Source organism: Micromys minutus (assembly GCF_963924665.1).
Source record: "Micromys minutus genome assembly, chromosome: 10".
NCBI classification, from domain to species: domain Eukaryota; kingdom Metazoa; phylum Chordata; class Mammalia; order Rodentia; family Muridae; genus Micromys; species Micromys minutus.
In genome coordinates, this window is record NC_137979.1 from 43409397 (window position 1) to 43423429 (window position 14033).

At 44.7% G+C, this 14033-nt stretch overlaps 1 protein-coding gene across 2 annotated transcripts in view; it reads left to right on the top strand.

Moving 5' to 3' along the window:
* The window catches only part of SKAP1 (src kinase associated phosphoprotein 1), a gene marked incomplete at both ends in the record, with an annotated part of 274300 nt that overhangs the window by 40191 nt on the left and 220076 nt on the right, over window positions 1-14033 (top strand). The gene's annotated exons all lie outside the window — the stretch shown is intronic.

Sequence of the window (14033 nt, forward strand, 5' to 3'; positions counted from 1 at the left end):
AGGTCCCACAATAAGTGATTGGTGGCTGCCCACCCCAGCATGGGACATCCACCCCAGCATGGGACTTCCACATCACCACTTTCAAGATTTTGGAACTTTGAAGAAGAGGAAAGAGTGGGAAGAATGTGGGAGCTGGAAGGTGGGGGTGGGATGGGCACTGTCTTAGTCAGTGTCCTTCTGCTGCGATGAGACAACATGACCACAGCAATCCTTATCCTCAAAAGAAGCATTTAACCAGAGTGGGAAGGGGACTTGTTCAGATCACATGTTGATGGGGACTGGAGGGGAAGAAGGGGATGAGCATGACCAGAATTTATTGTATACATGTATAAAGTTATCAATCAATCAATCAATTAATTAAAAAGAGACATAGGAAGAAACTTGGGCTGGAGCCTGGGAAATGAAATGCTTGAAGACTGAAGAGGCAGGTTTGTGAAATTCCTTTATATTTTACATCTTATATTTCATTTAAAATTTTTTAAAATTTATTATATATACCAGATACCATTATAGATGGCTGTGAGCCACCATGTGGTTGCTGGGACTTGAACTTAGGCTCTCTGAAAGAGCAGCCTGTGCTCTTAACCACTGAGCCACCTCTCCAGCCTTATATATTTTTTAAATGATTTTTAAGATTTATTTTAATGATGTGTATTTGTGTGTATCTGTGTGGGTGAGTGCAGGTACCCACAGAGGCCAGAGATGTTGTCTGTGAGCTGCCTCCTATGGGTGCTGGGACTCAAACTCAGGTCCTGCACAAGAGGAGCTTGGCTCTCAATCTCTGAGTCATCTCTCCAGCCCTATTTCACTTTTTACTGTGCTACAAGGAATGTTTCCAAATTCTAGGAGAATGAAGAAAAGAGAAAATTCAGTGGCCAGTATAGGGAGGCAGAGGGAGGTGGATCTCTGAGGCCAGCTTGGTCTACAGAGAGAGTTCCAGGACAGCCAGGGTTACACAGTAAAAAAACTGATGATGATGATGATAAATTTTTTTTTGTAGCAGACAGGCAGTAATTGACTCTCTCTCTCTCTCTCTCTCTGTCTCTCTCTCTCTCTCTCTCTCTGTGTGTGTGTGTGTGTGTGTGTGTGTGTTTGTGTGTGTGTGTGTGTGTGTGTGTGTGTGTGTGTGTGTGATTGCTTGCCACAGCACATGTTTATAGGTTAGAGGCCAACCAGAGAAGACTTAGCTGAATCTAACTTGGGTGTAGACTCCCATCTTTTACCATGTTTAAAAGAGTCTCTTGTTGTTTGCCACAGTACATACAAGGCTGGCTGGCCCACAGGCTTCTGGGGATTCTCCTGTTTCCACTTCCCATCTCACTGTAGGAGTGATCACAGGTGTGCACTACTCCATGTGCTGGGACCACAGGTGTGCACTACTCCATGTGCTGGGACCACAGGTGTGCACTACTCCATGTGCTGGGACCACAGGTGTGCACTACTCCATGTGCTGGGACCCCAGGTGTGCACTACTCCATGTGCTGGGACCACAAGTGTGCACTACTGCATTTGGCTTTCTGTGGGTTCTAGAGACCCTGAACCCTGATCCTCATGTTTCTACAGCACACATTTTACTCACTGAGTCATTTCCCCAGTCCTTAGTTGAGTCTTAGCAAGGAAAGGGAAGGAACGAAGAGGGCTTTTATCTCAAGCAGCAGCTGTTGCCCAGGGTGGTGAGAAAGGCCTCTCTGTGTGACTGGGGATAACTGTTTGGACCTTCTCGGGTAAGGAACTGACGGTGTGTTTACACTGCCCTTTTCCTTCACGGTGTTATAGCAGTGTCTCAGGACATTTCTGCTAGCAGAATATCTCTCCAAGGCAGGGCAGACCTGGAAGGCCTGAGATTGACTGGCTGACTGTGGTTGAACCACTAGGGGCCTCTGGCCTGTATTGATACAGCCACAAACCTGGTCATGCTCATTGGTCTTTGGATCACAGTCTGTCCCACTCATTCTGACTTGGAAAACTGAGACTTGATGTTCTAGTTTCTATTGCGATAGGTCTGTACGAAGGACTCAATAGGAAAGAATGAGGAGGTAGTGAGGAATTGTGAAAGTAAGGAAAGCAGGGAGGGACAAAAGAGGGTAAAGACAAATCTGCAAGTAGTGTGAGGTGAATGGAGAGAAACTATAAGAAATCACTTTAAAATGACTTTGGAATGGCTGTGTGTCTGTCTCTGCTCTTGTCCAATAGAAAGCGTGTACAGAAGAATAGGAGTTTTAATGAAAATTTCAGCAATGCTTTGGTGACTGATAAAAGCCTGCTTTCTACAGTCTCCTTTTGTCTGTTTATGCAGATTTTTGTGAAGTGGAAGGGAGGGAAATACTATTATGCCTTTAATTAGAAGTCTGGTGTTATTTTTCAATTAATCTGAGTCAGTAGCTTTAATATTTGTACTAAATCATTTTCTTCATGAAGGCGTTTAATAAGGAAGCAAACTGATTGTATTTATATATTGGATACCTGACACTTCAGTGGGCCTTCTGTCTGTCTTCTGAAGCATACTTTTGCTGGCCATCTTGTGGTTAGTCTTTGAAGCCAGACTTTGGAAACAACAAAATCTCTTTTGTTTGGATTGAGGAATCTACCTACCTATTTACCTATCTATCTATCTATCTATCTATCTATCTATCTATCTATCTATCGATCTAATTTATGAGACAGGGTCTTAGAATAGAGTCCAAGCTGGTCTTGAACTTGTAACCCTCTGACCTAAACTTCTGACCAGTGCTAGGACTGCAAGTGTATCATACCTAGCCACCTGATGAAAATTTAATTTAGCAAAGCCATTTTAATTTTAGCTTCTTCCGCCTGTCTCCCCTTTCTTTTTTTCCCCTCTCGCCTTGGTGTGTAGCTTAAGGGGAAATGAAGGCACCCCACGTTTGTCTTATCTGGAATAAATCTATGCCATACCCTAGCCTGTAGTGTGACCCACGGTGCGCTGCCTCTCTGGTGCCATTCCCTCGCTCTGAGCTGTACTGTCCAGCTTCTTGGCGCTCCGAGAGCTCTCGCTGTTTCTGACTTAGCAGGCGTTTATTGAACACAAGCTCTTTGCCTCTTCCTCTTTCTGCTCAAGGACATAGCCAGCGAGATTATAATGTAGTAAGAGAGCGCACAGGTCCGCTGTGGGAGCCACTGACACAGGAGGCCGGGCTGGAGCTTAAAGCCCCAGCTAGCATTTGCAGAGGAAGGAAGCACAAAAGAAAAGTCATGACAGCAGCAACATGTGATAGCAGGAACACGAGTGCAAGACTCTCTCCCTCAGAGCTGGAATGAGGCACTGAAGGATTTGAAGCAAGAGCCTTTAGGTCATTAGTGCTAACGATGGGAACAGCTGAGGTTGATTAGAAGCCTGCCAGGTGCCAGGTCTGATGTTCAGTTCTTTATCAGGACTGCCTCTGGTGATTCTCAAGAATTGTATGAAACAGGGATGATTTTTGTTTCTTAAAGATAAGGAAATGGAGTCTGTATCTCAGGTCTCACCATGAAAAGCAAGAACTGGGAACGCCAGGCTAGACCTCTCGTGAAGCCTTGGCACATGACTGTTGCTACGCTGCCCATCAACACCACGTAGCATCTGACTGGCCTTCCTGGTGCATCCTGAGGGCTTGGATGAGTGGGTTCAGTGTCTGCAGAGGTGGGTTAAGAGGATAATAAGGAAGGAGGCTGGGGGGCCGATGGGACAGACAAACCAATAGGCAAAGAGGGAGAAGGGATTCTTAGTTCTAGCTGGGTGGATGGATGATGGTGCAGAACATCGAGATAGAGGCCAGAGCAGCAGGAGAGATCTGGGGACTTCTGGAACAAAGGGCGGTTATTCTTCATGGACAAGAGTAGCCTCACAGTCTCTCCTGCTTCTGAATGCTCTAACGACTATCAAACGTTAGCAACAGGGGACAGTACTGTCAAGTCTCTGGCCACTGGTCTCTCTCCCAGGTAGCCTGAGCTCCGTGGCTGGGCTGTCCAGTCTTCTTGTCCACTCTTGTCCTTCTATCTCACAAGCTACGGAAGTCCTCTCTGCTCTTGTACTTAGGCAGCTAATTGGGGCCAGAGAAAAATGATGCAATCGAATTGCGACCACAGTAAATCTGACCACAGATGAGCACTTAATGGTGCTGGCAATTCCTCCCAGGCTCCAGGTCAGCAATTGCTTCCGTTCCCTCAGTGCCCACCACCAGCTTCTTTCAGCCTGTACCTCATTGTAGCACCCCTCCCCAAAGGGGTACTGGGTTGGAGCTCACCCAGTATCCTGCCCTGCCCCCGCTCTTCAAACATACCTGCTGAGCTGGTCCCTGCCATCTGCTCTCCTGACAGGCCTGGTTTCTCTCTACAGCCCGGGCCTGGCCTCTCTGTGACCTGCCTTTCCCTATCCTGTCAGGCTGCTGCTTTTGTCTGATCTCAAAGCTTTCCTCATCATTCTTTATCTGCAAAATGACAGGTTCTGGCATTATCCAGACCTGGGCTCTTCTAGGTCCCTGTTATGTTTTGTTTTAAATCATTTTGGTGTTGTGGGTCAGTCACACAACTGGGTGTGTGTGTATGTGTGTGTGATTTATTAACCTCATGGTCATGGAAAGAACGAATTCAGCGTTCATAACATAAGATAGAGTGGGCTACACAAGGGGGTTGCGTACAGGTGTCCCAAAAACTTGAAGTTGGAATTTTGTGTGTGTGTGTGTGTGCTTTTGTGTGTGTGTGTGTGTGTGTGTGTGTGTGTTTGTATGTGTGTAATGGTTGCCATGTTCATAACAAGAAAAATGCCAAAAATATGCTAGTATGACGTGTTTGCTCCCAAAGACTTGAAGCCAGTTTTTATAGAAACCATTTCATTTTCAAACAAACAGCCCATGTTTAAACCTGGCTCCCATTCTGCACAAGATAAGGTAAAGTAGCACAGTGTGGAGTTGTAAATTCCTGAGGTGGGGGCTATAGGTGGCTCAGTGGTTAAAAGCACACACTGCTCTTCCAGAGGTCCAGAACTGGATTCCCAGCACCCACATCAGGTGGCTCATGCTCACCTCTAGCTCCAACTCTAGGGGACCCACCTCTATTGGCCTCCATGAGATAACAGTCTGTATTGCAGCGGAGCTCGTTAAGCAGGGAAGGAAATAAGTCTCCTCCTATATTGCAGGTGGGCAGCTCGTGTGTGTGCTCCACTTTCCCATCTGTAAAGTGAGGGCTACGTTCAACGGTCTTAAAGGTCCTCACAGCTGTAAAGTGAGCCCGGGGCTGCAGTCACAGGTCCTACAGCTGTCTGAGGTTCACAGCCAGGTGTCCAGGTGGTTGGCAGAAATAAAATCCCCAACCAGTGATGATGACAGAAATCAGAGACAAAGGCTAAAATTCGACAATCAGCTGGAGCGTGACGTGTGTACACACCCCCTGTTTTCTCCAGGACCCAGGCTTGGAACCAAGAAGGCATCTTGGACTTTTCTCTGACATCTGCCCCATAGCCTGTCTTTAATGAATCTCCCGCTTTTTTACTCTTTCTCAACTAGCTTCATACTTGCTCCAAGCTCCTCTGCTTGCAAAGCACATTGCACATCCCTGTCAGATTTGACCTTAACAAACAGCATCTCACCCTGAAAGAAAAGACAAGAAAACATCAAATACAGCTTTCAGTGGTTCTGTTTTCTCTTGGGGGGGGAGGAAGGAAAAAATACTAAATTCTGACATGATGTTCTGTCTTTAATTTTGCCACATTGTATCCAGTTAGCATTGGGAGGCGTGATTTCTTTTATTACTGCAGTAACTTACATTTCTTTTACATGCATGTTGTCTCTTGTGTGCACAGAGAATGGGGCTTGTGAGGGTAAATGGGTGAGGTTTCCTTGTAAGGAATTAGTCCCAGACAGAACTCAGGTGGTCATGTCTGTCCAGCAAGTAAGTACCTTTACCCACTAAGCCATCTTGCCAACCCCCAGAGTAGTTTTTGTTGACCCACTAGTGGCTGCATGTAGCCAAAGTTTATAGGTGACTAGTGGGAAACAGGGTGTTATTTAACGTTTCTTTATTATCTAGGAATGGGCTTAAAATTGGTAGGGTCATAGGGAGCTAGATTGTCAGTATGTGATAATGTCACTTGTTTGTTTATTAAGTAAGAGTTTAATTGGGACCATTGTCTTCTGTAAATAGAAGACCATTGTGTTGTTGTCTGGAGTGTGAAGTGGAAATTTCTGGTTGTGTCATGTGTTGCAGACTCACCTGGTGTCTTGCTAAGGCAAGACCCATAGGAAGCCATATTTGGAGAGAGTATAAATGGGACTCAACAGACAGTGATGGGGCACTTGCTTGGCTAACTTTGCAAAGCTTTGTTGGTCTTGAGTCTTTGCTGATCTTTGATTAGTTGAGAAAGGCAGGGCAGAGAACTTCTCCTGGCATCCTGGCTGGTACTGGTTGTTCCTGCTGACTGAGATTCCCACGGAGGCCTGGGGGTTTCTGCTGGATTGTGCCACTGCTGATTCGTGTTTGGTATCCTGACACCAATGAACTGGACTGCTGGTATCCTGACAACAGAGATTGGAATTGCCCCCCAAAACTACTTCTAAACAGGTCCACATCTCCTTGTCCTTTTAACCATCTTTTCTCTCCTGTCTTTAAATGGTAGTCTGGGGGGGGGGGTCAAGGTATTTAAAAACTCTTATTAAAAATGTTTTTTTAAATCTAAACCTATGGGGTGAATTTCTAAAACTCAGAACCAAATAAATATTACTTTTCCCAAAGGAACATAGGGCCTTTTTATGATGGGTCTTTCTGTTGGTTGAATTAGATGAATGATGTTTATTGTTATCACAGTATTTGCTATTCAATATTCCAAGTTGTCATCTCTTTATATCTTTTGGCTAAGATTCTGAGTTCCTCAAGCTACTGTACCTTTACTGGCACTGAAGGAACTAGGGCCAAACAGCACATCATCTCTCCACCACAGACCTTCCTTTGGCTGTTTGTCTAAGGCTGGTGTTCAGACCCCAGGGTCCCAGGCCTCTGATGACTCCATCTGATAATTTCACCAGATGGTGCCATTTTCTTAACCCTGCTCTTGACTATCAATACCCACATAACTCTCTGCCACTTGCTCGTTCTTTCTGCAACGGTTCTGGGACACTGGCAGTATAAAAGAGGACCTCAAGCTCAAAGGGCACCTTTCCAAGTGAGGAAGAGGTCAACGAAACATCTTGGATATCCAGACTTAAGCGCTATTCAGCAAAACTGTATTCTTGGGTGCAAAATTAGTCTTTACCACATGGCTCATTGTTCAAGATCAATTGCAAGGGGCTTTGCTAATCTTCTCAATGCACCATTGAAGTGCAACTCAACTAGATGTCAACTTGGGTCCTAAGAGTCCATTCCTAACACCAGAACAACACTTCAGCCAGTATTAGTCTTTGTGGTCTGTGTAGGTATGGGCATCATGCAAAAGAGATGCTTAAGTGGAGCACAGAGCAACTCTGGACACTGAGTTTCTCAAATAACCTACGCATTCAGAAAGGCCCGGCACTTCCTCGTGAAAATGAAATTCAAATATGAACATCATGAAGTCATTAAGAAAGATTTGAGCAAGCAGATGATTTATCAAGGCGGGGAAGGCCTGATGTGCCTTACATTAAGTCACAGGTAAAATAACATTTTTAATGCTTCAGTTGCAAAAAACTAATCATCTAGATGTTTGAAATGTGTGGCACCCCATATGTTGACCTTTGTAGATTGCTAGTTTTATAATGCCAGTATAGTCCTGTTTGTGTCTAACACAATGCATCTCATCATTTTAAAATTTTATTAGATTTTTTAAATGTGTGTGTGTGTGTGTGTGTGTGTGTGTGTGTGTAGGCAGGTGCATGCCACCTCAGATGTGTAAAGGTCAACAGACAACTTCCCCGAGTTGATTCTTGCCTTCTGCCTTTGTTTTTGAGACAGGCCTCTTGTTTCTCAAACCGGGTTGTGTGGCCAAACCTAGCCTGCTTGAGAACTTCCTGAAATTCTCCTGTCTCCACCTCCTTCCATCTCACTGTAGGCATGCCAGATTACAGATATGTATGTCTACATCCAGTGGTTTCCATTCTTGCACAGTGATGGTTTTACATGTCAACCCTCCCTGTTAGCACCTTAGCATTTTGATGGCTGCAGGAAGATGCTGGAGTCTCTGATACAGCCGAGGTCTATGGAGTTTGCTCCAAAGGAAACTCTTTCTATCAGTGTTAGGGAGTTATGAGTCCCCTGAAGACCAACTGTGGACTCTGAATACCGGTGATCTAACCACTCTATAACATTAACACATCCCTCCAAGCCCTCTCCCAGCCCTATCCCCTAACAGATCAGTTGTAAATTTTCCCCCTAAACTCTGGATCCATTTTTTTTTTATCATTGTAACTTTCGGGCTCTAGATCAATTAGAGCTGGATACAAATCTTGCTTCTGTCACTTGAAGGCTCAGACATCTTAGTCAAATGTTTGGCTTCCTGATTCTTGTTTGCATCTGTAATGCTGAGATAACAGATGCGGGGGGGTAAGAAGGCCAGCGGGTACTAGTGCAGCCGGTACTATAAACTGGCAGGCCGGGGAGTGGCTGCCTGGAGCCCAAATCAAGAGCTAGATGCTGTAATCCCAGATCTCCTACAGGGAGATGACTGGAATTGCCTAGAAGCTTGAGGGTCACCTAGTCTGGAGTCTGCAGCAGATCGAGAAAAAAAAAAAGTGAGACCTGATTTCAATCGAAGTGGGGGAGGTAAGAGCCTCCCAAGACTTCTGACCTCCCCATCCACGCCTGAGGACACGTACCATTGAGGAAGGAAACAGGGAAAGGAGAGAGAGTTTTAAAATGAGAAGTTAATAATATACTGACTTCTCAAGGTTACTATAAAGATTAAATAAAATTTGTGAAATGTGTGGCGAGCATAATGCTTAGCATACATTAAGTACTGATTTTGTACGTTATTTTATTATAATTAGAAAATGGAATTATTTTTCCTTCCGAGGTAGTTTCAACAATATCAGGGTACTTATGAGTTGTTTGTCTCTCTCTTGCAACAGGATCTGGATAATTACCTGGTGGAGAGATGAAAGCTCTTGGTAGTTTTTCTTCATAAGCCTGTTTATTGCTTGGCTTTGTGGTCAAGAATCTGACCGCTTCTCCTCGACCCAAACTAATGGTTTAGAGTCAATTGCTCCATTTCCAGCAGAAATCTAGTAATGCATCCTGTGAATTAAGGTGGCAATTTAGAAGAACATATTTACAGTTTCTTATTAAAATGTTTGTTTAGAAGCCAATTGCCTTGCTGGGTATGTTGGCACTCACCTATAATCCCACATAGGCAAGGGATTCCATAAGTTCAAGGTTAGCCAAGCCTCTGAAATAAATAATGAATTGTAGGGCAGCCTGGGCTGTTCTCTCCTTCCCTCCCTCCCTCCCTCCCTCCCTTGATATCTCTCTCTCTCTCTCTCTCTCTCTCTCTCTCTCTCTCTCTCTCACACACACACACACACACACACACTCAGAGAGAGAGAGAGAGAGAGAGAGAGAGAGAGAGAGAGAGAGAGAGAGAGAGAGAGTTGCTAGGCTTGGAAACTGTTTGCTTCATTCCTGATTTTCACTTATAAAATGGGTTTAATAAAAGAAGAAAAACATTGAAAAGGTGGAGGAAAGGTCCCAGCTACACAGTGAACAAATCTTAGCATCGTTTTATTTATTACCATTGCTACCAGTGTGGTTCCTCCCAGAGCTCTGGTTTCTGTCAACACCACAAATTCTTACTTACTTGCTGTGCCTGTCCTCAAACTGAAGTCCACTTTCTAATACCTTTAACTTAAAAATCCTGAGCATCAAACTTTGCTGTATTTAAAATACCATGTATATCTTTTAAATTTGTTTTCTTTCTATGCATATGAGTGATTTGCTTGCATCTGGGTCTGTGCACCATTTGTATATCTGATACCAGCAGCGGCCAAAGGGTGTTGGCTTCCCTGGGACTGGAGTTACAAAATGGTTGTGAGTCACCATGTGGGTGCTGGGAATTGAACCTGAGTCTTTTGGAAGAGCAGCAGATGCTCTTCACTGCTGAGCCATCTCTCCAATCCCAAACCGTGCATGTGATTTAATTTTTGCATGCAAAATGGAAAGACTATTTTTCAGACCAGCTGAATGTGAAGACAGGTTTGTTTGTACTGAATGAAAATAACCATCAGTGTGGCTTAGCGCTGTCTTCCTACTCACGCTGTAAGCACTTTTTTTTTTTCCAGTTTCAAATTCCATTTGCATGGATCCGGTGAGGCTGAGTGTGGCTGTTGCCGAAGAGTGATGGCTTCCCTTTCCTATAGAAGCTGAAGGTTCAGAGGGAAGATTAAAGAAGTGTTTGTTATCTCTCTGCACAGGCCTGATAGGAAATTCTCAGAGGGTTTTGGGCTAGACATAAACTCCGCGTGTGTGCGCATTTATGTGCTTTTCCTCCTGGCCCCTTCTTTATATCTTGGTTTAAAACACTTAGCTCCAGATTGGTTGTACTCTCTGGCTTAAAGAGAATTGTTTCCAGAGCAGAGTGTAAGAATTGGAAGGTGTCTGCCAGGTTTAACTAAATGCTTCCCAAAAAGCAAAGAACTCTCCAGACTGCCATGAAGACCAACCACGGGATATGTGTAACAAGACAAGATGAAGACCTTAAATGTGTCCAGTAGACGATAGGCTGGGGCCCTTTCTTGAGGGTTGACATTGCTGATGTTTTATAGTTTCCTTTTAGAAATGCTCCCTGGGCCTGGAGTATAGTTCAGTTGGTACAGTGCCTGCCCAGCATAAATGAAGGCCCTGGGTTTATGCAGCATAGCACTTGGCACACACCAGTAAGCCTGCCACTCCAGAAATGGAGGCGGGGAATCAGTAGTTCAGGTCATCTTCTGCTACCTAGGGAGTTGGAGGCTGCCCTGGGCCATGTGAGACTAGACTCAAAAAACAACAAACAAACAAACAAACAAATCCAAAATGTCCTCTGTGGGAAGTACATGTGTTTTTGCTGTGGTTGCTCCTGTTTTTAAAGCAAATCTCCTTTAGACTTATTGTATTAATAGTATTTGGAGGAGGAAGAGAGGAAGGAAAGACATGATAGAAAAGAAAAGAAACAATGTTCATTCCCACCAAGTTCAACACATGCATTTCACTAGATTTTTTTTTTACAAAGTAATAATAGTACAGATATTTAAAATGTACAAGCCGATGATTTGGCATGCACATATGCACGGTGAAGTGGTTAGCACACAAGTCAATTAGCACACCCACCACCTCCCACACACAGGTGCTTTAATCAGGCGAATGTGTCAGACCTATGTTTCTGGCAACTTCTAGTTCTATAGTATAGTTTTGTTAACCCAAGTCACTGCACGTTAGTTAGATCTTTGTAACCTATTCGTCTTTTTTTTTTTTTTTTTTTAGTTTGTTTTTGTAGTTGCTCTTGTTTAAGATTTAAACTATTGTCTTATTAGCCTATGGATGTATTCCGTTGCCTGCATGTCTGTGCATCATGGGCAAGCCTAATGGCTGGGAGCTCAGAAGAGGGCATTGGATTCCTTGGGGTAGAAACTATAGACAGTTGTGAGCAGCTGTGTGGGTGCTGGGAATTGAACTAGAGTCCTCTGGAAGAGCAGCCAGGGCTCTCACCAACTGAGACATCTCTCTAGCCCTTGTTGTTGTTGTTGTTGTTTTTAAGACAGGGTCTTGCTATGTAGCTGAGCTGGCCTCAAACTTAGGATCTTCCTTCTTGGTCCCCTGGAACTGGTGTTATAGGTCTATGTAACTATATGTAACAATGCCTTGCTAAACTCACACATTTTTATCACTGGAAGCTTGACAAAGATGTTTAGTTACAGTATCATCAAAGATAAAGTTGATGCTGCTCTTTAATGTCAACTATGTAAGACAGCTTCCTCATTTGTTCTCGTTAAATGGTCGGTTTGTCTGCCAAGGACTTTCTTAAGGTAGTTTCTGTTGGCAGACACATACTCCCCAGTCTGTGTCCTCTTGACTAACAAGAGAAACCAGGAAACCTGGACATGCTAGAGGAGGAAAATCAGTACAGATGCTGGGATGGGGATAATGAGAGAAGGAGGCACCAGAAAAGGCTGAGATCACTGACAACATGTCATAATTATTTAACAGTTTGCTCCGAGTCGTTCTTTTAAAACACTGTTACTTTGTTTCTCCAGCTCCTCTGATTCAACAAATAAGAGTAATAGTCCTGCTATTGTTGTCAGTAACATTTTGGAAAGAGGTTTGTGTGTGTGTGTGTGTGTGTGTGTGTGAGACTGTGAGATGTATGTGTGTTTGTATGAGTGTAGGTGCATGTAGGGGAGAGAGAGAGAGAGAGAAAGAGAGAGAGAGAGAGAGAGAGAGAGAGAGAGAGAATGACTGTATGAGTGTATGTGTGTGTGAGTGTGTCTGTTTACACCATTCTTTTTTATTTTATGTGGGTGTTTTGCCTGCACGTATGTCTATGTGTGTTTACAACATTTTTGGTGTTATTTTTGTTTTATTTTTGTGCACATGAGTGTTTTGTCTGCATGCCTTTCTGGGTATGAAGAACATGTCTGACACTGACAGAGGCCAAAATGATGCCCATTTCGACACGGAGTTGAAGCTTATAGATGCTTGTGAGCCACCATGTGGGTGCTGTGAGTCAAACGGAGGTCCTCTGGAAGATCAGCCAGTGCTGTGAACTGCTGAGCCACCACCGGCCCCTCCTTTCTTTTAATGCTTAATGAGATGAGCAGTGGTCAGAGCCAGGCGCTAGAGCAGAGCAGTGGAAGTTGGAAAGGTGCTCACCTGCCTGATGATTTGCTCAGTTGGTTGTGGCTTTGCTGTGTGTCCTAGCACTGTGGGAGGTCCCGGACCCTTTAAGAGGTCTGCTGGTAGAAGTAAGGTGCTAGGGGCCGATCCTTGGAAGATTGCGGCTCTGGCCATTTATGCCGAGCTCTCTGCAGCCTCGGGGCCCCCAGCCTCCCTTTTGCTCCCGCTTGCTGTGTGGTTCAGTGCTGTCCTTCACCAGGATGGTGTGTATTCCCTCAAAAGCAACGTTTCTTTCCTTTAACGGCTTCTTGTTCTATGTTCAGTCACAGCACTGAGAAAGGTAAATAAGCCAACTGTTTCACAGGACGGACTTCTGGGCAGTTGTCAGTTGCCACGTGCTAGGTAGAGACTCATTCACCTTACAGTCACACACAACTGAATTAAATGCCTGCCAATCTGAGTGTGAATGTGCCTTACACTAGAGGACACCCTTTTTTTCCCGGACGTGGAAGCCTCCTGTCTCCCACCTCTGACTTCCTACTTCTCTGCTCCCTTTTCTACCACCCTGGCCTTCCTTTGCCCTCTCTTTAACCTGTTGCTTTATATTTTTTTTCACATGGTGATCGGATCAGACTGGATCTGGGAAAAGCAAGCGTGAGCTTTCAGCTTGGACTTTGCCTTCTCTAATATTGTCCCTCAAAGCAGCCTCCCCTCACGGACCTCTCGCTGCTTTTATTTGGTGGAGAAATTGTCTAGCTGTGAGGCTGACCTTCCTAATGTAGCCAAACCTAATTTTAGTCATGCCAACACGGGAAGCCATCATTGCCACCCAAGTATGGCCTTTCCCTGAACCTTCTGTGGTTTATAGACCTTGTTGATTTGATTAAGAATTTGATTAAAAACGTTCACTTTTCCTCCTAGAACGGCTCAGATGCAGATTCCCAAGAGGCCAAGATGACAGTAGAAAGACATCCATCCTGCTTTGTGGAGTGGAAGCCTCTATGTCTGTTCCAAGAACTAAGGCGTGGTTACCATGAGCGTGATGGAGTAGGCCAGGGAAGGGGAGGACGGGAGGAGAGCAAGCGTTTGAATGCTGCAGTCTAACATGAAGAAAGGGGGACAGGAGATGGAGCGGTTGAAGGGATAAGGGGAGGGTGTGCTTCTCCTCACAAGAGCACACAGACTGATGGGAAGGACCAAGCTGAGAGGAAGGGCGGCTATCCCCTAGAGGAAAATCAATACAGAATAATGTGAGTTTCCCGTGAAGGCAC